This window comes from Canis aureus, chromosome 32 (genome assembly GCF_053574225.1).
Source record: "Canis aureus isolate CA01 chromosome 32, VMU_Caureus_v.1.0, whole genome shotgun sequence".
Classification (NCBI taxonomy): Eukaryota; Metazoa; Chordata; class Mammalia; order Carnivora; family Canidae; genus Canis; species Canis aureus.
Genome location: NC_135642.1, coordinates 11,410,619 through 11,438,555, shown reverse-complemented (window position 1 = coordinate 11,438,555; position 27,937 = coordinate 11,410,619). Strand labels below are relative to the sequence as shown.

Genomic DNA, 27,937 nt, shown 5'->3' with positions numbered 1-27,937 from the left:
TGATCATGAGAGTCACCTGCATGTTCTGGGGCCTGAGTCAGAATGAATCCTCAGGGAAGGTGCCTGGTAATCTATTTTTAACATGCCAAGTAATTTTTAGAATCATTTTTGTTGTACTAAACCTGTTTAGTCCCATACAGGATTGGGAAATGGGTTCCCCTTCGTTATTCCAAAGGGTGTTTAAGTCTCCTTTATAGAAGCACAAAAGCTGTCACACACCAATGATTTTTGGCTTTAGCTCTTTGGCTTTAAACAGATATACTCATTTAATCCATGGAAAGGAGGATTTATAGGACAGATTGTAGGGGGATTATAGGACATAGAGTGTCCTTTTGGGAATCCAAGAGTAAGCATTGAAGTACAGCCAGCTTCATGGAATGAAGGTCTTTCATTTGTGATGTTCTTGGTTTTCTCTGTACATCTTGTCCTCCTTCTGCCACCCCAGGTTCCCATGGCTTCAGCTTGTCCATAATCTATAATGGCCCCTTGGGCCCAAGTGAGCTCACCCTCTGCTCTTTCCCTAGAGCTCACTGATTCTGTGTTTTAGTTTCCCAATTTATATTTCAAAGCGATCACTCCTAGACTCAGCTCAGAGTTTAATAGACAACATTTGTAGAAAACAACTTCATGATTGTAATTCTGGATTATTGAGGAAATGTTTGAAACCAGTTTGCACTGTGGCTTACTCCATTATAAACAACAGTTCCTCAGGGTTGTGGAACTAGAGGTATGCAAATGACTAAAGAGCAACAAATGAACAAATGTGAGAAAATTTTGAATAGTGTCAGAATTTTGGATGGTCAGAATTCCCAGAGTTTTCACGCCCTTGTAACTTTAGCTTGGATCTAAACAGCCCTTCCAGAATGTACTTGGTAGCTATAAGAAAGGATCAGAAATACAGGGGCTGTAGTTGAGGTGAAACTGGCTTTTTGTAATGTTCTGTTTCATTTAGAGTGGATTGGTGGCTTTCCATTTCTTTGAGAAAAAGTTAGAAATTAAGAATCAAGCCTGTTTATATTTTTTGGCTTCCATTTTCCAGTCCAGGTGAGCTTTTGTCCTAAGGAAGAACATATTATGACCTGACTCCCTCTCAATCCCTTTTCTTGGGACTTGTATGCACATAATAGGGCCATCTGTTGGCTCTCATTGGGAAAAAGTTTAAATAAAAATAAAATTCCCTTCTGTCTGAGCTCAGATTTACTGCTGTTCTGGGAAATGTCACAGAAGTAAAGGCAATGTTATTTCACTAAAAATAGTTGTCAGAAACTAAGAGTCATGTCAAAAACTTCTGGAGATTTTGGCTCCAAAAGCCCACATGATGTCTGGTGACAAGTTCTTTGGAGGTCCAAATGATAAAAATGTTTGTAGATATAAAGAAATGATGCTCTATAATCTAGCTCACATATTAATTACCTATTGCCTTTCTGCTCTTTTTGGCTGTGTTCATGACTCTGGGCAGGAAAGACCTGAAAAGGAGGCCAATCTCAAGAGTCAGATGTTCTTTTAGTTGAAAATGTTGATGGGTGTTGTGTTAAAGCTTACCGATAGAATTTTCAGATAATTGAGGATGAGATTCAAAATTATATAGATCTATTTTTAAGCATAAACCTTTGAGTCTGGATGCTGTTTCATCTACTCTGGTATACCTGTGAGACTTCCTCCCTGCTTAGTCTGAGGACTACAGGAGAAACACAAGAAAAAGCTGTATGTCCCTGTTAAGACTATTAGTGTCCAGAGCACCAAAGCTGTCACACACAAAACAAAAAATCCTAAGTTAAGTACTGAACTCCTAATACTAATACCATAGATATTTAAAGGAAAATTCTGTAATGGATAAATCTTTAAACAGATTTGTTTTATCAGTTTTCATGGAGGGAGGTAATGAGACTATATAAAATAAGTTTTATATTTTATCATATCTTTTATATTACCAATTTTTAGAAATCCATTCTCAATCAGATTAGATACAAAATCTACATTAAATTTATAATACTTCATTGTTTTTAAAAATACTTAAAAATTATTTACCATAGTGGTTTTGTTTTTGTTTATTTTTTTTTAACAGAATAAAGTGTGAGAAAAGTATCAAGCATTTTCTCAGGAGGTTGGTTAATTGTTCCAACTGTAGATGTAAGGTCCATGAATATAAGAAATGTGACTGTTAAGTTCTGCTCTTTATAGGGCCCAGCATAGTGTATATTACACAGTAGGTACTTGGTGAATATTTGACTAAGTGAATTGTGCATGGATGATGGCTGTGATTTGGTGAAATGAAGGACAGGTTCAATAAAAGCATCAAGATGGGAATTAGCCTTATGAGAATAGAGTCAAAGGTAAGGAGGATTGTTGAAAATAAGATGGTATAGCTAGGGGAAGGTCAGCCTATAGGAAGTTATGAAGGAATGTAAGTTTGGTAAGACAGGCAAAAGAGGGATCCCTGGGTGCTGCAGCGGTTTGGCGCCTGCCTTTGGCCCAGGGCGCGATCCTGGAGACCCGGGATCGAATCCCACGTCGGGCTCCCGGTGCATGGAGCCTGCTTCTCTCTCTGCCTGTGTCATGGAGCCTGCTTCTCTCTCTGCCTGTGTCTCTGCCTCTCTCTCTCTCTCTCTCTCTGTGATTATCATAAAAAAAAAAAAAAAGACAGGCAAAAGAGAGCCACCAAATTTTATGAATAGGAAAATGATTAATGCTTGAAAAACATCTTGCAAGGTTATACAAAAATGAGTTGGAATGAGCAGAGAGGCCAGTCACTTTGTTAGCTAATGAAGCATAAACCTACACGGTGAAAGCTGAGAAAGACAGAAAACCATTCTAAAGAATACGTGCTAGGACCCAGTGACAGGATAGGAATAAAGGGCTGAAGAAGAAGTAGGAAGAAGGTCTGAGAGACAAAGAGTGGAACTAGTATTGAAGGGAATGGGGTCAATTAGGAAGGTGAACCAGTTTGGTTGGGTGGGCTGCTTGGGGAAGAAGGATTCCTGGATCAGTTCATGCTTGAAGCAATGGTAGGACAACCATTTGTAATGGTTGGGTTTCTACAAGGTGTGAGAGGTTAGACATCAGGGTTGGATTTAGAAATCCAAGAAACATTAACATGGAGGGGAAGATCAAGCATATGTAAGATCAGATAGAAATGAGCAGAAGGCAAGAATCCTGGGGGGCCAGAATGAGGGTAGTAGTGGTCAACCTGGATGAAGTTCACCTAATGATTCCTTTGAAAGTAGGGAGCATTATCTATTTGTGGTGCTGCAATGAAGCACCATGGCTAGCTCACAGTAGGCATGCTCAAAAACTTGCTAAAAGAATGCAATTCCTGCCCATGCTGTATTAATTCATGGCAATCCAGGAAACTCAGGAGAGTGCACATTTGAGGTCTTTACTGGGCATATGATGATATTAGAACAGGGGATACAATTTTCCTTTTAACATTGAGGATTCATTGACTTCTATGTATGCCACTTTTTCCTGTCATATGAAAAAGGATGAGCAAGATGTTAGTGCATCTTTGATTTGTGGAATGTTTTTTAGTGGAAAGGAACAAATTAAGCACCAGTGTTCCTTTTTTCTTAACAAAAAAGAAACTCAACAGCAAACTTGTAAAATATTTACAGTGTGCCTGGTATTGTGTGGGACCTAAAGACACTTAGTCCTGTCCTAGACAGTTTATAATCAAAGCAACAATGGATTCTATGAAAGCTAGTTCTGACCTTGTTTCCTGGGCTGCAGCATTCTGTGTCCTTGTTGGCTGGCATCTTCCATCATGGAACAACAATATTGCATTAAACAAACCAGTCTTAAGAGTCGCTATTCCAAATGCACAAGTGTGAGAATAGCCCAAGATTCTATAATATCACAGCTCCAGCAGACCATGATTATCCCTACATTCGAACTATACTGATTTTTGAAACTGTGAGTTTTTTTTTAACTATTTGGAATTTCTGCAAACACTCACTTTATTAACTCTATACATCCTGTCAAGTAGATCTTGGCAATGTCTTTGCTTGAAGAATTCCGAAAGTCCAGAAGACTTGCCACAGTATTTCCTTTGCTTTTTCCTTCTTCCATCTAGGCTTTGAGGGGAGCTTGTGAGTGTGGGTTTTGTACCGTAGCCATCCTGGGTGGATGTGAAGTCGTAAATGGCACCTTTCTGTGCAGGTAGTTTGGCAGACAGAATGCTGCTGGCAGAATGGACAATTTCAGGCTCTAAGCTGAGGGCAGGAAACCCCATTTTTGAATTGCTTATTCATTCTTTCCTGAAGGTTTGGTATCTCAATGTTCTACTCAGCATTCAGTGAGTTGGGAGGATTTTTTTTCTGCTTCTTGAAGTGTTTTTTATTTTTATTTTTTTTATAAAGTTGAAATTAAGAAGTTGTTTTTTCTTTTTGTTCTCTCCTTTTTTTTTTTCTTTGACAGAGAGTAGACTCATGGTCCAAAGCTTGGGCTTGGCAATTCTCCTTAGGGCCAGCTTGTCCTATCTGTCCCTGTATTAATATTTCTATGGCACCCTGGCTTCTGTCTTCTAAACACGTGACGCTTTCAGCTCAGACTTGGCTGCTGGTCCCTGTAGGGCTCGAAAACTCAGAGGGAGTTGAAATGGAAATGTTTCTTTGGGCCAGGCTTCTCCCTGGACATTACATACTACTCTCTTTTTCTTCTTTCCCTTGTCTCTGGCCAAACAGGCATCATGAGCTTCATTGGAGGACCAGCATAATTACATGGAACATAGTTGTGGTATTCCTAAATTGGGGCATGATTACATGGTACATAGTACCCCTTGAGTTGGATGGATCTAAGAAGGCAAGCTTCCTTGGTAAATTCTTCTTTGGAGAATGGAATGTGAAGAGGACAGTAGAAGGTACCTATACGTTGTCATTCATTTATGGAATGCACACTCACCGAGTACCTACCACTGGCCAGCCACTAAGAATTCTGAACTAAAGCATGATTCTACCAGTAATATAGCGTGGCAAAGAGATCTTAAGATTTGGAATCAGAAGACTTGGTTTGAGTCTTGGCCACCGATTGATTTAGGAAAATAAGCTTAAGGCAATATACAGGGGCACAGAAGGAAAGGCTGCTTCATTTGACCTTGGATAGATGGAAAAAGTATCAGAGGGGTGAGTAGTAACACTTGAGATATTTTATCAGAAAAACATTGGCAATTTGTTAGGTGGACTAAGTGAGGTGGGGATAGCTTTTAGGTAAGTTAAATAGTGAAAAGAAAAATCACAGATAATGAAAATATGCCTTATCTTAAGGAGACTATGAGCTTTCTGGGGAGGCCAGAGCATACAGTGCATGGGGAGAAATTTTAAATTTTTTTTGATTGAAGTATAAATTGACATACAATATCCTATTAGCCACCCAGGTGCCCCAGGGAATCTATTCTTAACAAAAATCTTAGTTACACACTTGGCTGGAAGCCACTGTTGTTACATTTGTTGGATACTTGTTGGATACAACTGGTGCTCTACTGAGCCCAGAGAGTAAAAGTAGTGATGACTGTGATGCCGATCAGAGCTAATTGGTAGACAAATATTATTCTGTTTAAAGCTAAAGGAAAGGATCAATGGTTTGACTGTTCTGATACTGTGGTGAAATGAGTATTTGCTGTAGTCATTCAGAGCCTGAATAGTGTTACCAGGATGAGTGAAAAATTCTATTGTGGTGACTAGATGGGAAAAAGAATAAAGTAAATACGGCCTCCTACAAACTTATGACTTATTTTATGTAAAGAAAATGCCTAAGTAGCAGAAATTCTGGAAAAGCTGTTGGGAAATATTCCCATCTTAAATTTAAATCTGTGAGGTAATTGATGTTAAGTATGTGCAAGCTACAATGAAGCAATCAAGGAGGGAGTTACCATTAGACTTCAGAATGTGGCAGGAATAAGGGAGGCTTTATTGAGAAGGTGACATTCCTGGTAGTTTGGGTAGGATGGGTGGGCCAGTAAAGAGTGAGAAAATGTTTCATGCATCTGTAATTTCAGTCTCTGCAAACTTGTATGTATAATGTGAAGGTGCAAAGTCATTGTTTTGCATGTGGACATCCAGTTTAAATGATATCCCATTGGTGAAATCTCCCATTTAAAAAAATGTATATGGATCTGTTATAGTCACATAATTGTGAAATAATAGACACAAAATCTGATTATCTCTGACTGGTGGGTTAATGAATTACAAATTTCTTTTCTACCTGTATTTTAACAAATGTATATTTGTTATGTGATAAAGGCAGGTTATTATTTTTTAAATATTTATTTATTTATTTATTTATTTATTTATTTATTTATTTATTTATTTGAGAGAGGAAGAGAATCTCAAGCAGACTCCCCTTTGAGTGTGGAGCCTGAAACAGGGCTTGACCTCATGACCCATGAGATCATGACCTGAGCTGAAACCAAGAGTTGAATGTTAACCAATGGAACTACTCAGGCACACCTCAAAACCAGATGATTTTTTAATGTAAGAAGCAGCAGTAAGAAGTAGTCTTGGGTTACTGTTCTTGCTTTAGTGTGCACATGAGTTTGAGAACTAGATAGCCCTGAGAGTAAGGGAAAGGCTTTAATATATGCAAAGTACTTGACGGGTAGTAAGGGTACAGAAATAGACTGCCACACATGCCCTCTTTTTGGGATAAACAGGCTTTATCAAGAACCTAAGAGAAGGGTTTGGTTTCTTCCCTCTGGACAGGTGCAGAAGTGGTCTCTGAGCTGAGAATATTTACTTTAGAGTGGAATTCCAGGGCTTCTCATCTCCCCATCCAGTGAGCAGTAGCTCCACCATGGGGTTCTCAACAGGCCCACCCAGGAGCAATAGTTGTTTAAGTGGATACATGTCCCAAACACTTCTATCATTGGTATAGAATCAAGCTGATCATCTAAACCAGGCTCCTCTTTTTATAAATTGGGAAACCAATGCTCATAATGACTGAATAGGTAGCCTCAAGCCTTGCAGCTAGTGAACAGCAGAGCTGAGATTAGAATCCAGGTCTTCTGATTCTCTGGGCAGTGACTCACCCTGATTTCACCCACATTTTGTTTCCTTGTATTCACATCTACTGTCTTACAGATCCTTAGCAGAGCCAAGTAGTGTACCTGGGATTGGAAAAGGAGACCAGAAGCTAAGGCCGTGTTCTGGAAAGCCCCTAAGAACAAACATTTATATGACTACATAGTTGAAATGATAAGAGACACAGTGAACTTCCTCCTCATAGAACTTTTTTTTTTTTTTTTAAACTCTTGTTATTTTTGCTTTAAAAGGCATATTACTGCCATGGAATCATAAATCATCATAAGCCAGTTATAAACAACCATTAATAGAGGAAAGAGTTTGCTTAATAGGAATGCTTGTGGAAACAAAGTTTAGGAGAATTCATTACATTTCCCATTGTCAGTTGGCATTGAAACTTAGTAAACTATTTGTTCCTTTCCTGGGATATAGATATAGACTAAGTGGTATTGTCTCGAAATCCCACTGTATTTTACACGTTAAGACCATATCCAGATTATCACCCACAGTCATGGGCATCATTTAAGATATTGACAGCTTACGGAGTACCCAGAGAGTTGCCCACAAAGATGCTGTCACGTTCCAAACTCCACACTGAGCAGTGGATGCTTGGTGGGAATGCAATGCCATTTGTCTTTTATTCTCCCTCCTAATTGTGAGAGACAATTCTGAGGTCATGGGCTAAGCAGAGATTTCTAAGACAAGGTCAGAAACACCAGGAGTCAGGAGAAAGTGGGAAACATCACAGTTTGGGCTACTGAGAATAGTAGGAGACCACCAAGGGAAAAAATGGTTGCTCTATATGGATTTCTTCTGTTCCTGTTCACAGGTTAATTCTTGCTTGTCTGGTTTATCAATTTTTTTTTCAAAAAGGGAAAAATGCAATAGAATCTAATAAAGTATATTCTAAAAACACTGTATTTGGCCTGACAAATCATTATTTTACCTTATCAGATACAGTCTATCTTTGAAACTCTAGGAGGATTTCTTATCAGTGCCTGGCCACTTTGTAAGCCCATATCAAACATAGTGCACATCTAAGAATACCTGGTCAATCAAAATCCATCAGCCTGAAAGTAGGAGAAATAGATCTATGCACAGGGAAAGGTGTTACAGCTTCTTCAACCTTCTCTCAGAGTTTACTAGGCTCATCAGGCCTCAAAGAGACAGAGACTTGAAGGACAGTTGTCCCTTTTTTAATTAAATAAATTGCCCACATTCATGTGTGATAATGCTCCATGTTTGTTAGGCTTTCAACTTGATCACTTGGTTGACTATCAGCAGCAGAGAACTGGGAAGAAAATGAAGCTTCCAAAGTATAGAAAGTCTATCAGAATGTGGATCTCAATTTGTATATTAAAAATACCCCATTTGTTGAGTGGAAAAATACTACTTCCAAACCATGTTGAGCTTAAAATCACCAACTGTCAAAATACTCGCAGTAAGGTTTTATTAAAGATAGTGCTGTGTTCAGTTCAATATGAATTAAGTTAATCAAGAGGATCCCTGCCTTCAGGGTTATGTCAGCTCTTAGCCTAAAAGACTTAGGCAGAAATGCTCATTATCTTATAGACACACCCTGTGAACAACTGTATTATTACAGAGCTTAGTGAAACATATTTTGATCATCTGCAAGAAATGAAACTGGTGACAGTGTCTGCTCATGAAAAAACTAAGGAAAGCCCTCCAAAGTCTACTGGTAATAGAATAAGAGGATCCTGGTTGCTCAGGGCTGGGGAAACCATGGATACATAGGCTTGAATCTTTATTATCACATGGGCTTCTGGATTCCTTGGGGATGCAAATAAAGCAGGCAATGGGAAGAAGGTAAAATCAAATGACTAATAGAGATAATGATGTGTCTCTCTATGATATTGTAAAAGTACTACCAGTTCTACCGGTTTATTTTTGGAGAATGCACAGAAATTTAGAATCTATTTATGGGGCTCCATTATTACCCAGGAGAGATGGATTTTCTCTGCAGCAAGACCAACATAAATGTGTCTAGTGAGTCACAATTTTTCTTGCTGAAGGCTGATTTTAGAACCTCCCCGCAGGAGGGGAGTGCTTAAGCACTGCTTAAGCATTGTAAGGAAATGCAACTTCTTGGGGTCTCTGTTACTGTCCCTTTCCCCAGCCACTGGGCCTTTGGGTAGAAAAAGCTATTATGATAACGATGATGATGATCATAATCAGCATGGCCATTACTTCGCGTAGTCTCTTAGGTGGCTCCTCTGTACCCAAACAGTTAGATTGGAAAGATAACAAATGGTGTCAGAGAGTATAGGCTAGACATAAAGCCTGGACTTTCTCTCTGATGTTAGAATATAAGCAGGAAGATTCTGGAATTCACTTGATGGTGGCATAAGGTTAACCACAGTGGTTTGGAGAGAGATCTAGCTGAGTCTATCACCTCTCTAAGGTGGTTATTCTCATAGGGGGATAATGCCTTGTGTTTTATGGGTTTGTGGTGTGGATGGAAAGAGATGAGATGGATTCTTCTTTGCTCAATTACCCAGCTAATGCTCCCAATTCTTTTCAGTCTCTGGTGTTATATTGCTTCCTCAGAAGGGCTTTCCTTTTGACTCTGTGTAATACACACCCAACCCTTTTGCCCATGCCTCCCTAGCACCTCACTCTGCTTTAGCTTTCTTTACAGTAGTTATCATTGCTCAAAACATATGTCCATGTTGGCTTTCTTTTTATACTGTGTCTCTCTCCCTCACTAGAATGTCTGTTTTATGTGGCTGGGACTTTTTAGGTTTTGCTCTCTCTTTGGGGAGTGATAGCACATAGAAGGTATACTCAGTAAATGTGTTGGATGAATAAATGAATGGATGAGATAAACTGTAAAATGCTTTGCACAGTGGCTGGCATATGATGAGTACTTGAAAGAATGAAATTTCTGCTACCGATTATATGTGGATTAGCACTGGGTAGAAAGCTCTCGTCTGAAAAGAGTGGTCTCGTTCTACTCCTGATGAGGCCAGACAGAATGTGGAGGGCCTACAGGTTGGTATTGGATGTAGCACCACCTAGAGAACATTATCAGGCCTTTGGTGATATAGGGTCCAGCCAATAAGACCTGGAGGAAGGTCCAGAACTCCCCACACATGGAAACCCAGCAGTGTTTGGAGGTCACAACTGGAGACTCTGAATGTTCCTTTGGGAGGTGATCACATGGTACACAATATCTGCTCCCGGTTTGTCTTCAGTTATGGAAATAGGGAATGGCCTTTTCTTTGATGCTTCCCTTCTGGCATAAATGTATAAAATGGGTGTGTATTTATTTTAAAGTGCTGCATACAAGGTAACATCACAGATACAATTTATCATCTTGAACCTCTTTAGAGAGTTCCCTGGCTTCCATACTTATGGTTATCTCAAGAAATCTTCAGGGTGCTGATTTATATCCGGGGGACAATCCTAGCTCCTTCCACTTTGTTCCTGCAGGTGCAATTCAGACGTTCCTCCTGTGTTAGTCATAGTCTTTGAGAAGAGACACCAAGATAGTGTTAAATGTTGCAGGGATTTTCTTAAAGGAAATGCTATGTGAAAGGACCAAGAGAGGGAGCCAGACAAGGTTGGGTTAGCAGTCAGATCACAATGTAGGCCTAACTCGGTGAAGGGGATAAGGAGAGAAGGCTAAGAGGGAGCAGGCTAGACTGCCAGGCAACCTAAGGAAGCATCAGCAAAGCCCCTGGGAAGTCTTTGTGCTTGAGTCAGCCAACAAAGGAGTCTAGGATGTAGTCCTCCCATCACACCCTATTCTTGGCAGTGAGAAGCCCTTGGAAAGTGGGGTCATCATGCAAACAGCAGGGGACTTAAAAGTGCAGAAGTTAGGGCCCTGGTTCAGTTCCATTCTATATAGAAGGAGGTGTGCAAGGCAGATTTTCATGGCTACCATGAAAGCTACATGATACCATAACCAACCCCTAAAGCTGGTAGTTCTATGATATGGTACCAGGCAACCAAGTGGGGAGAGATGGTGTTGGGCCTCTGCCTTAGGAAAATACAAACTAAATGAGTTAACGCAGGCAAGATAATGGAGGGGGTAAATTTCCTTCTTCCAGCAGCTATCCCAGACATAGTGGTTCTTTGATATTCCCGACCCAAGAACATTCCACTCAAAAGTTGGTCTGTGCTCTCTTAGAATCCCCTATATCCATCTTTCCTAGGATACAGCTTGTGCTTAGTGGGGCTAGATCTGGTCCCATTATATCAGTTCTCATAGTTACAGCCTTAAAGAACCAGAACCACTACTTCAAGAGGTCAATCTTGGTGTATAGACCTGTCCACTTATTTAATCTCTTTCCACCATGATATTTTCTATTAATGGAGTATCTCCTTCTTGTCCTGGGCCTTGGTTGGGATTACCCAAGTCTATCCGGACGATTCTCCTCTACAGAGACTCTCAAGGAGTTGGGCTTGCAGTCCTCTCACCCTCAGAATGTCATTTGGGCTCCTTATGAAAATTTCCTCGTTCTCTCCCTAGCACTTTAACATTCCTATATCAATAACTTACTTCTGGGGGAAAATTAGGAACACATGGTTCACTATAGCTCTACTATACTCACTAGCTGAGAATGAGAGCAGTTGAAATAACATCTCCGACAAATATTTTCCATAATCTGTAGAGAGTAATCAATACTTGGAGGGAAAGTTACTTGGCGACAGTGTCAACATTCCATTTTCTGAAGCATTCCTGCGTGCTCAACTTTGCAGTCTCATGCCTTTTCAATATTTCACAACCACTGGTTATTGTGACTTTTCAGAACCAAGAGGTCTTCTCTGTGCAGATTTATGTAGCTGGTTTCTACTGAGTTTCTTTTCTTTTCCTAGGGTTTTGGTATAATGGGACCAGGTCTAGTGAAGCGAGTCACGTAAATGGCTGATTTTGTTCCCTGGAGCCCTGTTCTTCTGTGGAACATTCACCATGTGATTTGTCCATGGGAAGATGCAGCTGTAACAGGCAGCATGTGTGCCCCAAAGCAAATGAGAAGAATCCTTCCTGTGAACTTGAAGCACATGCTGGGGGGAGGGGCATGGGGGCTTTGTTTTTCACCCTTTTAGAGCTTGTTGCTCCCAAATAAGTGCCTGTAAATGGAGATGAAGGGATAAGACTTGGTGACTAATTTCTCTAGGGAACCTAAATATCCCCACTCCTGACCCCAGTGTGTCACCTCCCTTGTCTTCCCACTGTAGGGCTCATAGCTGCTTTATGACAAGGTGGGTGTTTGTGATCCATTTCAGGATGGGGACCAATCCAGTCCCCCCTGCCTCTGGTGTTCTTTCCATGACGGGGCTGACATTCAGCCAGTGGAATCCCATGAGCTCAGGGAACAGGCAGTGTGTCAGGTTGATTCAGCTGAGGAAGTCATGGCCTTGGTTTAGCCTTATAAGTCTGTGTTTCCGGTGGAAGCAGACTGTCTCAGCTAGAAAACCCAAAGCTCTGAGCATTCCCAGATGACATCTGTAGTTTTTCCAACACACATTTGGCCTCCTTGGTTGCTTGCAGTACTCTGATTGTGCAATAACACTTTGGCACATTCCTTGTCCTGTGAAATATGTACATTTTCAGCTCAGATGTCTCAAAAATAATCATTGAAGCATTTTTATCAGAGTGGTTTATCGTAAAGCAGAGTGACGTTCACCGACATTTCTGGTAACCAGTAAGAGGAGAGTGATAATCTTAGGAGAAAGTAAGGTGTGGTAGAAGGAGAGCTATCTTAGCTAATGGATAACCAAGTTTCAAGTCCTGTCTTCCTTTTTTGAAGAATCTTAGGCTTTCAGGGGTTCAGATTAATCTTCTGTAAAATGGAGAAAATAGTGTCAACCTTGCAGGGTTGTTGTTAGAGGTCATTTAAAAGTTAATGAAATGGACTCCCCATTTTCTGTATAAATATATATATGTGGGGTGCGTGTGTGTGTGTGTGTGTGTGTGTGTGTGTGTAGTAGTCATCCTAGTGTAGTTGTGAGTGGTATAACCTGATTGTATGTTTAAGGAATCTCAGGTCACTTTTAAGCCTTCAATAAATCACACACATACTCCCAGATGTACACAACATACTTGCATGCACACATAAACAATGCCACAGTCATGCCCACACACACGCATATTCCTTGGAAACCTCTACTTTTGATAAATAATTTGCTTCTGAGGTTGGGCCAGACTATGTGTCTGTGAGTTATTCCTCAAACCCCCAAACTGTCTGGGAATGTTTGAACTGGATTCTGTGCTGATATCCATAGAGACAGTCCTCAACTTTTCATTTTAGCCATCAACTGGTAGCAGGTACAATCAAAAGATGACAAATTGTTGCTAACTTCTTCACTACTATCTAAGATCTGAGGACATAAATCATTCTGAATCCCGGATTAGGGTATTTGGAAAAGAGGGAAATATTTCCCTCCAGCTCTTGGAACACTTCCCTGTCATTGCAGCATTCATGTTCTTTCCAAATAGACTTTATGATAGGCCTTTTGGCACAGTGAGAAAAGATACAGTCCTTTCCCTTATGAGGTCTCTATGTCAAAATATTGGTCACTGGCTTCTTAGAACATTTAGTAAATGGCTTGTTGTCTTATATTATGAAATGGAAGCTCAAGCAATATATTGGAAAATTAAAAAAAAAAAAAGATAACTCCTGCCTGCAACAAACTTGACTTGTCATTTAGCTCTTGGTATATTGAGCTTTGTTTTCATTTCCTCAGCCAATTGATTAAATAAAATATTTATTAATAACCCACTGCATTTTAGTGGGTTAAATCAAAGTGCTGGGAATATAATGATGGACATGACAAAGAAAATTATTGTCTTTTATTGTTATTGCAGTCCATGAGTTAAGAATCAAGATGCAAAGCCCTAGGGGGAAAGAAGTATAGGGCACTGTAAGAAGACAGGGGAAAGACATTGCTTCTAGAGTTGTAGAGAGAGAAAGCAAAGCATCCGTTGGGATCTGAGAGTGATTTAGTGTGGATGAGTCCTGAGTGCAAAGGAGCAAGCGGACATGGGTGAGGCTATAGAGAGGAGGCAGGGCCAGATAATCAGATCTCAGAGAGAGTGATTCTTCTCTGAGGCACTGGGGGAATCTACAAAGAGTTTTAAGTATGTGTTATGTGGAAGGAAGGTCAGAATTTTTAGAGAGATCAATCTAGTGATAATGTAGAGGTTGGGTTAAAAGGACTTCAGTCTGGACGCTGGGAGGGAGGATATTTGGAATTTGTTGCTGTGGTCGGTGTAAGAGATGTTGGTGGCCTCAACTGGGGCAGTGGATGATGCAATTTTCTACTGTATATATGTTTGTTCAGGGCTGCATTCATGTTTATTTCTTGGAAATACTTCAGGACAAAGTTCATTCATTACCATGGCTCACTCCAAGCATATTTACCAGTGTGGTACTTGAACAAAAGAAAAGGGTCTATCTAGGGGAAACAGTGTGGTTTGCATGTGAGTAGCCTTCGTGAGGAAGTTAGAAACTAAGGAAAGGTACTATTGTGAGTAAAATGAACTTCATTTCAGTATTACTTGATAACCTTGTTTAATGGTAAATTTAGAAATGGTTTCTTTGTAGAATCAGAATTCCCAAGGAGCTGGAAGCAAAAGCAGGACTCTTTGTAAACCCTAAACATGAAGGGCTGTATGTTCAAATTCTATACTGCCTAATTCTAGCATGCCTCATGGAAATGGGCCAAGTTAACTCTGCAATAGGGCAGATTTTATTTATTAGCATGACTCTTATCTTTAAAATTTACGTGAACTCTATAGAAAAGAACATAGTAGTCATTTCTCTTGGAACCAAATATGAATTTTTTAAGGGGAAACATATAAAACCCAGACACATCTTCTTAATAGTCAATAATCCAAGATATTAATCTAGTGACACTCTGGTTCCTTGAGAGGTTATTGGAGAGGACTAAAGTCCAAAAAGCCTTCTTTGTGACTCAAACAGGTTTTGTTATGATCACAATACTAAATTCTCTCCCTTTGTTTTCATCCTGGCACCATATTTTCTCAGGACCTTTCAAAGATTTACTAAAATGTTATTGAGAAAGAGTCTTTTCATAGATAAGAAGAGCTTCAGAATTGGTGGTTTGAAAAAAGTCTTTATATATGGAAATCAGGACCTTGTGGACATTCCATTTTTTTGCTTTAAGTTCCAGGTTTTTTATCTGGTAACTGAGTTATTTATTTTCATTTTTTCTCTGGCATGTTTATGCCAAAATTGCAATATTGTAATTTTCTTAGTGTTGATTATGCAGAGCCACATTAACAATTTTTCAGAAGTTAGGAGGTCATTTTACAGCTCATCTCACTCTTGCCTTCTAGGAGTTACATTAGTCTGTCCCTCAAAAACCCTGAGATGGAAAACATGGCGGTTCTTTAGAACCTCTCCTTCATACAACTTTAGCTTCTTTGGAAGACTTGTACTGAACGTGATTAAGGGCCAGTGTTGTCGTGAATGTGGTCAACTAGAAAATTTCCTGATGTAAAGGAGATTGGGAAAAGTTGGCTGGCATTTCATGATTCAACCCAAGATGCCTCATGAGCTGTCTCCTGGCAGCCATTCAACATTAGAGCTTTTGATAGAAGAAAATATACTCAAAACACGTCTCTCAAACTCATTAAGCTAGAAACATTGGCTATCAGAGTTTACAGGAAGCCTTTTGGATTTTTCACAGCAGAGGCTCAGTGACAGTGGTACGAGGCAAGATTTGAGTCACAGAGGAACTGTGGGATCAGGCAGTAATCTAGCTATAGGAAACCCATAATTCAAGGCAAGAACAGAACTTGCACTAAGATCAACTTGTGTTAAGCTGATGAACTCTTGAACTTCTCATTTTCCCTTTAGAGAGCGTTTGAACTGAGAGTCAGAAGTAGGTTTGACGCTACCAGTGGAGAGTAATGGCCCAGTGGTGAGGGTTAGAGGTAAATAAATCCATATATCACTCTAATCAATGGGTTAACTTTTTTTTTGGTGTGGACCTTTAGTAGCTGAAGAAGCCTATAGTGTCCTCAGGAAAATATAAAAAAAAATTTAAACTATGTAGAATTGCAAGGGAGACTTTTTTCATTGAAATACAGTTGTTAAAAAATATAATATAGCCATATATTTGCCCTTTGTTAATGTATTAAATAACATGACCTACCATTGGATTAATAATTTCAAAATAGGGATGCATAAAAATGATATTTTGAGACCTCTGTAGCAATTGTGATGTGATGCTTATATGTTTAAACTGTTTGAATGTTTCATGCATTCACAGAGGGAAGACAATGTAAAGACACTGGAGAAAGGTGGCCATCTACAAGCAAAGGAGGAAGCCTTAGAAGAAGCCCCACCAACAGCTTGATCCTGGACTCCTAGAATTGTAAGAAAATAAATTTCTGTTGTTTAAGCCACCTCATCTGGTATTTTGTTATGGTGGCCTTAGGAAATTGATATGATTGATAATAACATTTAAGTGTTATCCTCATGGTTTCACTACTAAGCAGTCCTCAGGTCCCTTTCCTCAGTCCAGAAGATCAGGAAAATGGGAGAAATGACCTCCTATTTGTTAGAACAATGGATCTTTTTGGCTAGTGGTTCTTAAGTAGGATCTATGGATACACTTCAAGGATTCTTTCTCTCTTGTGTGTGTATTATTTCTTCATTTTTCTAGCAATAAGGTCTAGAACTTCCACAAGATTCTCAAAAATGTATGACTTCTCAAGAGTTTGTAACCACCATTTTAGAATTTGTTGTATATTCTGGTCTTTTCTACTTTGGCTCCAGCTGGACATAGAGTATACCTAAGGACTACTGCCCATACCTACAACTGAAATTGTACATTTATGCAGCAGTCATGACTGGGGCTGCCCACATGCTCTGAAAAATGTGGAAAATAAAATATAACATTATAAATAAAAAATATATAAATATAGAGACCAAAGTGAAGGCATTTATTTAGGTGTATGTTAGGAATATGGCATGGTGTTAGGTATAGACAAGTATAAGGATGCTTAAGAGAATATCCCTAACCTCATATGTTGGGAGAGCTTCAAACCTAGATATTTTCGAGTTTCATAACCTGTGGTGTGTCCTGCCTCTTTTTAGCTAAGGCCAAACAGATAGCTCTGTTGTTCCTGACCCTGTGAACTGCCATGAGCTTGCCAAGCCTGTGGTCTCATGTGGGTCCATGGAGCTCCACCATTTTCATGGGAGTATCTTTGTATAGGCAGCCTCATAAATGGGTCTGCTCTCAGGAGAGAACTGGGAGAGAAAGGAGAGAGAGAAAAAAGAAAAAAAACCAACATGACAATACCAAGTGCTGATGAAGATATGGAGTAACTGGAACTCTCGTACATTTGCTTATAGAAATGCCAAACAATATAGCCACTCTGAAAAAAGTTTGTCAGTTTCTTATAAAATTGAACATATGTGCATCACATGGTCATCACTCCTAGGTGATTACACAATGGAAATGAAAACAGGTTTACATTAAACCTGTATGCTAATTTGTATTGAAGCTTTATTCATAATAGCCTGAAAAAATGCAAACCATCCAAATGTTTTTCAACTTGTGAATCTGATAAATAGTGTGGCATTCATAGATTGGATTGGTACAGCAATAAAAAGAGTAAAAGTAAAAGTATATACCTGGAGTTAACATGGGGGCTAAAAAGGCATTAAAATGATTGAAGTGCTTGAAACAGGGCCAGGCATATAGTGTTTAGTAAACATTAACTACAGTGATGATAGTAAGACCGCACAATAGGCCTCATCACCAAGTACCTCTACCAACACACAGAATCATGATAGAATTATGCAAATGAGAATGAAGTTTTTTTAGTCAGAAGTAGGTTTGACGCTACCAGTGGAGAGTAATGGCCCAGTGGTGAGGGTTAGAGGTAAATAAATCCATATATCACTCTAATCAATGGGTTAACTTTTTTTTTGGTGTGGACCTTTAGTAGCTGAATTATGTGACATCTGGAACAGGTAAAATAGGGCCAGAGAGCAGTTGGTAGTTGCCAGATTAAGGGTAAGGGGAAGATGTGGCCACAAATGGGTGTTCCTAGGGAGTTTTTTTTAGGGGTATCCTGTTTTTGGTGCTGGTTACATGACTGAAGGCATTTGCCAAAACTCACAATTGTAAAGAGTTAATTCACTGTATGTAAAATTTGAAATTATAAGAGCAAATAAAAAAAGAGTAGCTGCTGGCTGGAACAGAGCTTATTTCAGAGCCAAGAAGGGAGCTTGAGGTCACAAGGGGACATTTTACTCGCTACTGCATATTCCACTGGCTTTCGCCAAACTCTTGGTGTGGACAGGCTGTGGGCAGAACATGGCCATTTTCAGGATGCAAGAGCCCTAAGGTTTGACTCAAGGAAGTAGAAATAGAGATAAATCTTGGGAAAGGGCAGCTGTGTTGAAGTGGACAAATTGGTATTCTCAGAATGATGCCGGGACTAAATATTTTGGCGTTACCTCGCCGGGAAAGAATAATGCAGATCAGGGCTCATGGTGTTTGGCCAAGAGATTTGAAAAGCTGCTGGAAGAATTTCCCAGCTTGGGCCTTTCTCCATGTCTGTCTTCTGTGCTAGCAATTCAATGCCTAAAGGCTGTCTGCAAAGAGAAACCAACTATTTGGGGGCAATTAGATTTTAGTCATTTTTGTAAGAGTTGATGGGTTCTGCTTTCACTCTTAAATGTCAGACAGGAGAGAACAAAGGGTTTAGCCTCAAGCTTACCAGTTTACAAGGCTTGTGACCTTGTGCCAGTTACTTACCTTCTGTGAGCTCCATTTCTTTTCTGGGATAGAAGGTTTTTTTGGAGATCAGAGATGAGGAAGAATAAATTGAGAATGAACTGTTCTCCCACCTTCTCTCCTTCTTCCTCTCCCTCCCTCCCTCCCTCACTTTGAAAGGGCTGGGAGAGTCATGGTCAGCCAGTGTTCATTAAGAGATCAGGGTCAGAATCATGTTCACAGTTACGTTCATGATATGGGATGGGAAATAGTGGTGAAGGAGGTCTCCAGAAAGACTGCCTACCTTAGCATGGCAGCATACTTCTTAGACAACCAGTGAGAAGTTCACCATAGCTCTTTTCAGTGGAAGGGTGGACAGGAATGAGAGCACCTGCTCTCTTCCCACTCCTGGGAGCAGAATACTCCTTTGCCTTTGGGTTTGGCAATATGTGGGCAGAGATAAGCCTCCATTTGCCTCCTGATCAAGCTTGAGGGCTTGAGTCTGGAAATCCCCATCCTGTGGGGAAGGTTGGAGTTTCCCTGGGTATAAGTGCAGGAATAGGGGGTGAGCAAGTGGATTCTGAGGAGAAGAAATGGGAGAGGGAGAGAGGGAGAGAGAGAACACACCATTGTGGGGTATGGTTCTTTCTGAACCCCTCATCTGTCTGTAAGCCTTTTCTTTGTGGGGTCAAAAGCAACAAATATGCAAGGAAAAGTGATAACCTCCATTCCCTTTATACTGAACTGCACAATATAGTGGTATAAGTGATCCTTCATTCTCATTTGCATAATTCTATCACGATTCTGTGTGTTGGTAGAGGTACTTGGTGATGAGGCCTATTGTGCGGTCTTACTATCATCACTGTAGTTAATGTTTACTAAACACTATATGCCTGGCCCTGTTTCAAGTACTTCAATCATTTTAATGCCTTTTTAGCCCCCATGTTAACTCCAGGTATATACTTTTATTTTAGAGATCAAGTGTGTGAGGCTCAGATGTATTAAGTACCTTGGCCTTGATTGGATCTAGGCCATTTGGATCTAGAGCCCATGCTGTCAATCACCTTCCCATACACATAACTCCCCCACCACCCCTACCCCACACAAGAAGCTGCAAGAATTAATTCTCAGAAGTTCTAGGTTATCAAGGAAGTCTGTTTGATCTTAAGACTGTTAGAATGGGTGCAGCAATAACTGATGGCTTGGAAGGGCACCTGCATGTCATTAGTGCTAGTATGATCAGTGTTGTCAATGTCACTAGCTCTGTGTTCCAGGGAAAGATGGCAGAGTCTTCACTCCTGGTGTTACTTTTGTGTTCTTTCCATGGCTGTAGCATAGTGAATTGTACTTTGGTTATTTTGGTTACCTAGAAAAACTGTCCACTAAACAGACTTAACTTGAAAACAAATTGAGAGAAAAAAAAGATCTTGCTCGATATTGATGATCTGATGTAACAAATTCCACACCAACTGAAATGATCACCAATAAAACAGGAAGCCTGAAAGAGATCCCAAGGAGCCTTAATTAAGTCCTTGCTTCTATAGAAAAAAAAAGGCATTGATATGCTTAAGGTAATTCAAACCTCACATTTCTTATCAAGGTAAGATTCTTGGTGACTTCCTATCTTCCACCTACGCGTTCCCTCTCTGTCTGGGGTGTGCAGAGCAGTGGGCTTTTGGGGCACAGTCCATCCCTTCAGGAAGATACTAGAAGAATTCAATGATGAGTTCACTATGGATCAAGGCAAACAACAGGATAGGATTGAGTGCTCCAGGGTTCAATTCAAGGCCCTCCATTTCCAGGCTGGCCTGAAGTCTAAGTGTTGAGAGCTAGTCACCACCACCCTTGAATTTTCAGAGCTGTGAGGACAGAAGTCCTGTTGTGTGGTTTTGGGGAGGCTGCCGTTGGAGTCTTTCCCTCAGTTGTTTAAAATAGTGTTCAAGTTTGGCCCGGTTATCCTGATGGGTTAACACAGAGATGCAAGTTTTTTCTTCCAAAATTGTTGACAAATGTTATATTGGTCATATATACTAAGAATCCTTTCATTTTTACCTATGTCTCAGGGCTTCTTTACTAATTATACATTAATCAAGCTGTTACGGGCTGCTGATATTTTCTATTCAAAATGCTATTATGTAAGAATTCTTGTTGACATGGAACATTTGACATTTTGCAAAGCTTCCACTGGACCTACCCACAAGGAGTTGAAATTTCCAGTTTTTTGGAAAGGCTGCCTTGTTCTCAGTGCATTATCAGTGATACTTTGATACTTTGAGTTGATTGGTCATGGTTTCCAGGTATTGCTCTTCTAGTATTAATGATTACATTAAAAGGTTTAAGGACATATGTTTATGTCTTGCAGTTTTTATATTGTTATCATTTTGATTTTTTCGTTTATCTTTTTTTTTTTTTTTTCTGTTGAGATCTTTGCAATGATAAATGGAAATTAGTGGGATAGATGGAGTCCTGGGTAGTTTTGCTCTTTCTATAAGAACCACTGAGTCCAAATGAGGTTAAGAATCTAGTATAAAGTTATTTCCATTGATGCATTCCTGCCTTTCTAACCTCCTGGGCTTGCATTTGTGTGCTGCATGGCTAGGTCTATGAGTGCAAGGCCAGCAGGGCAGATCAGAACCATAGTCTTCTGCCAGCAAAAAACAAACAAACAAAAACCGAACAAACAAACCAGACCACCACCAAGGAATTCCAAGTACATGCCCTATTGTTACAGAATGGTGCTCTTTCAAATAAAAAGCAAGACCTTGAGATGACTTCCCCTTCAAAATCTGGAGATGCAGGTCCTACTGTTTATAAAGTAAAATCTAGGTTGTATACTTGAGATGAGACATATGAAGCTCTTCACAATACTAGTTAACTTTATTGCCTAGCAATAAAGCCTGCCACTCCCCCATTAGCTCAGTTTGGCTTGGGGGACTGCACCCGCACTCACACACATCACGCCCTGCCATCTCTGTGGCTCAGCTGAGGCTGTCATGTCAAAGTGGTAGTATATACCTCTTCCTCCATCTCCACACATGTGCCTGCATGTGCACACACACATGTGTATACTCCCCTCAACTATCAATAAAGACCTAGAGTAGCTTTTTGTGATTCTCTTGTAACTTTTACATCAGAGTAAATTTGGGGGTTCAGGAGACCTAATTTTGTTCTTAGTTCCATCCCACAATTGGATCAAGAGCCTCACTAAGTTTTTTTTATTGTAAAACAACAATGATCCCTTTTGTCAGATGAAGTTTATTAAATATTTGTGGGAATCTTCAGATTAAAGAATCACTTCAATGGGAAGAGTTTTGTGTAACATGACCAATGAGCCAAATCCTTTCTTGCATTTGATTCTGATTTATGTGTATTTGCATGTGTGTCTGGAAGAGAAAGGCCTAATGTGGAATTTATGTACGTTGTGTCATGCTTTCCTAGAAGCTCAGTCAAATGTATTCTGTGGTATTTACATTCTATTCTACACAATACAGAACTGCAGGGTTCAGAAATGTGACAACTTTCCAACAAGCAACAATTCTGGGAGAGACATTGTGTTAGGAAATGTAGAAGGTTGCATAGTAGTGCTATAAAGTTTGATTAGTCCATGTGGAACATTCTGTACTTTGCAAAAGGAGCAAGACATGTTTGTCTCAATTTCATTTAAAAGGCATTTTCTTCAGATTTATACACTGAACCATATGACTGATATATTTTTTCATAACTCTGTCACCACATGTGTTACCCATTATGGATTCAGAAGGCTGAAAACACCAAAGCCGATGTTGAGTCAGCAGAGGCCATTTGCAGATAGTAGGTTGTTTGAGTTATTCTATCTTTGGGGCTTCCTTCAACTCATCCTAACCAATCTGGGACAGGGTTCTGGTGCTCCTGGTTATAAACGCTAGGACTTTAGACTGCATCTCCTAGCTATTCCTTTAGGGCCTTTCTATTAGGATCTCATATTAGTGGGCATCCTTTTATTGACTAGGAAAAAAAACTTTTTATTTATTTTTATTTTTATTTTTTAAAGATTTTATTTATTTATTCATGACAGACACACACACACACACACAGAGAGAGAGAGAGAGAGAGGCAGAGACACAGGCAGAGGGAAAAGCAGGCTCCACGCAGGGAGCCCAATGTGGAACTCTATCCCGAGTCTCCAGGATCATACCCCGGGCCGAAGGCAGTGCCAAACCACTAGGCCATTGGGGCTGCCCCCCCCAAAAAATGGTTTTTAGAGGAAGAGTTTGAGATATTTCTTTATTTAAGAAACATTTATGTGTCTAATATGTCTAGTAAGTACAGGGATATAATGATAAAAAAGAAGAAATCTTTATTTTTCAAGAGCCTCCTGTATGCTCCCAAGAGTTGAGAGTACAGTGTGGAGAGAGCCATACATGGGTCTGGATGGGATGTCCTGGGGATTTACAAGTAAGATGGTGCTAGGAAAGGCTCATGGAGGAGGTTAACATTTGAGTTGAGTCTTAAAGGATAAATAAGTATTTCCCTAGTTTCAACCTTATAGATACAAGCAAAGGATTACCTTGTTTCATTGTAGACAAAATAAATCAACATATCAAAAAAAAATCTAATGTATTTGGCAGAGGACCAAAAAATCATATTTATTGGGTACTTCTAATTCAGTTGTCAGATATAAACTCTCTTCATTATAGTTATAAGCAAATACTGATAGGACATGATATTTGGTTACCCACCTAAGAATTCACCCAAAATAGGATAACAAAGACGACATGCTAGATTTCAGGACCTGCGAAATGGCTTTTAGCAGAATATTCTGCAGAACAGGCAGTCATCACTGCATGACTGTGATATGTATGGATTTCAGATATGATGGTTTACTTAAATCACACCAGTCCCCCAACCACACAGTTCAAATTTCAGTTATAGTATTAATTGAGTATTTGCATAAAGTACAAATGTTGCTGCCACCTTTTCAGTTTATAGAGGACTATGTAAATAACAGATGCACTTCACAATAAGTGACCAATCATGTTGCCTCCTTGTCACTTGGTCATGAAATGACACTTTACAAAAATCAATCACTGAAGGGAGACTGTTGGCTAACAAAGATAAAAAGACAGAAAAGAACAAAATTCAATAATGCTGCAAGTGAAATGTGTATCCATAATGGAGTTACAGAAGAACAGCTGGCTATGGATTGTTGAGCCTGCCTCTAAGACACTCTAGAAATGCAGCCAGAGGAACTTAGTGAAGATGAACTTGCAAACATAAAGGAACAAAGTATTTGAGACAAAAAGCATGAAGATGACCTACAGGAAGTGATGCCAGCAAAAAATCTTCACGTTAAAGGAACTCTTGGAGGTATTTTGCAACACTGAAACCAAAGCACAAAGGGTAAAATGTTGGAAGATGACTCAAAATTAGAAAAGAGTGTGACAACTTCAAAGCACAGATAAGACCCTTACTTTGTAGTTATACTATGAGGAAAAAGAAAGCAAGACCTGTTCAAACTCCTGTTCAAACTCCTGTTCAAACTCCTGTTGATAAGTTGCTTCTTACAAGTAAAGAAAATATTTTAATTTTCAATGTTTCTAATTTTAAAGTTATGATAAATCTATTTTATTTATTTATTTATTTATTTATTTATTTATTTATTTATTTATTTATTTAAAGATTTTATTTATTTATTCATAGAAACAGAGAGAGAGAGAGAGAGGCAGAGACACAGGCAGAGAGAGAAGCAGGCTCCATGCAGGGAGCCTGACGTGGGACTCGATCCAGGGTCTCCAGGATCACGCCCTGGGCTGCATGTGGCGCTAAACCACTGCGCCACCAGGGCTGCACTGATATATATATTTTAAAGATTTTATTTATTCATTTGTGAGAGACCGGGAAAGACATAGGCAGAGGGAGAAGCAGGCTCCCTGTGGGGAACCCGATGTGGGACTCTGTCCCAGGACCCCGGGATCACAACCTGAGCCAAAGGCAGATGCTCAACCACTGAGCCACCCAGGCGTCCCTAAGTTATGATATATTTAATAAATATTAGTTTTGCTATTTCCCCCATTTTTCTATACATTTATAACCAACAAATCTTTTCAAGTTTTGAGAGAAATTTTTAAAGGCCATGGAATAATTGTAATTTTCCCCATTGATTACTCAGACCACTTTGCATGGTTTCAGCTTGCGTAGCCATTTTTATAGTTCGTTGCCACCACAGAAAGCAGGAACTTCCTGTACTTTGAAAATACCGAAGACACTCCTATGGGCCAGTAGAAGTCTTTGGCAAGGGAATGTATGAATCTGCTCCTATTGTCAAATCCATTCTTAAAATGAACCTTCTAGCTGTTTAAATAAGGTGCTTTGCTTTCACATTTCAGAATGTTTTCATTTTGTGGCAGGAAGGAGCTTCTTGAATGCAACACTAGAATTAATGTATGTGCATTTTGTAGCATGGACTGTTTTAATCTTTCTGGTCTCCTAAAGACTATCCTAGTTGCTATTTAGACCTGATATCAGAGTTCACCTTCATGAAAGGCAGTTATGTTGTGCCCTTTGAGTAGAGGAAAGTTCACAATGAAATTTGCTTTTTAATCGTAGGCCATGTACTGATGGGGTCACCAGGTTAGTGAAGGCTGTAGTAAGAAACATCAGCTTTTGCCTGCTTGGGGTCCATTTCTTTTTTTTTTTTTAATAAACTTATTTTTTATTGGTGTTCAATTTGCCAACATACAGAATAACATCCAGTGCTCATCCCGTCAAGTGCCCCCCTCAGTGCCCGTCACCCATTCACCCCCACCTCCTGCACTCCTCCTCTTCCACCACCCCTAGTTCGTTTCCCAGAGTTAGGAGTCTTTATGTTCTGTCTCCCTTTCTGATATTTCCCACACACTTCTTCTCCCTTCCCTTATATTCCCTTTCACTATTATTTATATTCTCGGGGTCCATTCCTAAGCTCGACACAGGGCTCCATCCCAGGACCCTGGGATCGTGACCTGAGCTGAAGGCAAATGCTCAACCGACTGAGCCACCCAGTCACTCCTAGGTAGGAAACTCTTAAGGGGCTTCACACTTCCATAGTCATTTTCCCTGGAGTTCAAGTATTGAATAGTGTGACTGTTGTAGCCGACTGTCCTCAAGCAGATGTACCCTGAAATGCTATTCATTAATTCTTTTCCTTATATCTCCAGAGCTGTCTTAATTTCTATTCTTTTAATTTTTCCTTTAATTTTGGAGGCTACATGCAGTTTTCCAATATATTTCCTTTTTTTCTTGCCCAAGTTAGCCAGAATTCTTTCTTTGCTTATTTAAGAAATGTAAACTGTGTTTTGCTCTTAAATTGAACCTTGTTAAAAAGTAAAGACACAGTTTAAAACCTTCCTGTAGAAAAATAATCATGAGATGCATTCCAAATATTAGCAAATCAAAGACACCTGGATCAATTAATTCAATAGATTTCTCCTTTCTCCAAATGGAGAATTTTGTTGCAGTAGCCCCAAACGCACAAAAAGGTAACTAGATATAAAAAATGATAGCATATCAGAGATCATTATTTTGTTCACCGAAGGTTCAAGTGAGAAGAGAAGGGAACATTTTACCACAGTTTTGTTTACTTATTAAATTACTTGTTTTGACTTACTATGTAATAGGTACTGTTCTAGGCACTTGGGATGGATCAGTCAACAAAACAGAAAATCTCTTCCCTCTTGAAGCTCCCATGCAGAGGGGAGAAACCTAAAGGGGACTCTTCTTAGCCATTATTATTGGGACCTAGGGACTATTAGGTATAATGTTCAGATCAAATAAAATTCTGACTTTTTGTCTCAAATAGAAATCAAACCCAAACTAATAGTTTTCAGAAGTGCTAAATTATTTTCATATTTCTGGCTCCTCTAGTTATTTTCCTTTTTGTCAGTCATGACCAGAATTGGAAGACAAGCATGTCTAGGCTGGGTGAATTTAGAATCTCACCACGAGACTCAACAGTGCCTGGTGCCTGGAGTTTGGCATAAGACCCTCCGCACTCTTGTTGCTCAATAAGCATAGGATGATGGATATTTCTGATCTGAAGCTGGATTTCTCAATAGAAGATGAGAGTGATCCTGCCCTGGGGGGAGGAAAACTCTTTTGCCCTCTCTCCCTCCCCCAGCTTCTGGAATGAGAAGAAAATTACTATGGAAATGAATATCCAGAAAACATTCACTGGCTCAATTTCATGATATTGAAGGTGAAGGAATGGGTCCTTTGGCAAACCTTGTGAATTCTAGCATCTCTTACTGCATTTGGCCAGTTACCATTGTTATTCAAAGTAAAATTCAATACAAACAACTTTCTTTTTCAAGGCTGCCAGTCAAACTCCATTACGAATCTCTAAAGAAGTAAACTTGAAAACAACACATTGTCCTGCTTATAGGATCATTATTTGGGATCTGTTCAGTAGAAACTGTGACATCTAATAGACGAGGCATGATATTGGAAATCCGTGAACACTGTGACCAGTTGGAAATAGGAGACAGAAGGGAATCAGCAGGTGTTTACTCTATTTGTTCTTCTGATGGACAGGTCAGAGGCACTGTTTTTTATATAGCATGTCTGTGGATGTCCTGCATGGCTGTATGATTGTGTCTGTTCATGAAGCAGTAGCCAGCTCAGCACCCATTACCTTGTAATGGCTTTCCACTCTTCCATATCTCACTTCTCTTTCCCTCCATCCTTACTCTCTTAGAATTGCATCTTCCAAAAACCATTAGCCACCTAAGTCTTGCTTCAGGTACTGTTTCTAGAATACCCAAGTTATGGGAGGAGGTGATCTATTTTTCTTAAATGGATAGCCCTTTGTCTTCAATACTATTTACTGAATAATCCATCTTTCCTCATATACACACACCTGGCACTATTTCTGGACTCTATTCTGTTCCATTGATTCATTTGTCTTTCTCTACACTATTATCAAACTTTTGATTCCCATGAACTTAGATTTTAATATCTGGTAGGTTCTAAACAATCCTTAATTATCCTGAGCTTTTTTCCTTCCCTCATGTGCTGTCTTACCTCTGCTTCAATTTTGGTCTGTGTTTGAGTACTATTTTTTTCTGATCATGGAGTCTGTTACTGGCTCCTCTGATCTACTGCCAGCATTTCAGCCAGCCTCATCTTTGAATCCAAAATTCATTGTGATTTGAATATTATAATATTAATTGGTAATGGCAAAG

At 39.6% G+C, this 27,937-nt stretch overlaps 1 long non-coding RNA gene across 6 annotated transcripts in view; it reads left to right on the top strand.

The window, feature by feature from the left end:
* The window catches only part of LOC144302980 (uncharacterized), a 145,483-nt gene that overhangs the window by 21,138 nt on the left and 96,408 nt on the right, over nt 1-27,937 (top strand). For all 6 annotated transcript variants that reach the window (XR_013370021.1, XR_013370019.1, XR_013370023.1 and 3 more), the window contains exon 3: nt 16,278-16,382. This is a non-coding gene — a long non-coding RNA (uncharacterized LOC144302980). The remainder of the gene's footprint in view (nt 1-16,277; nt 16,383-27,937) is intronic.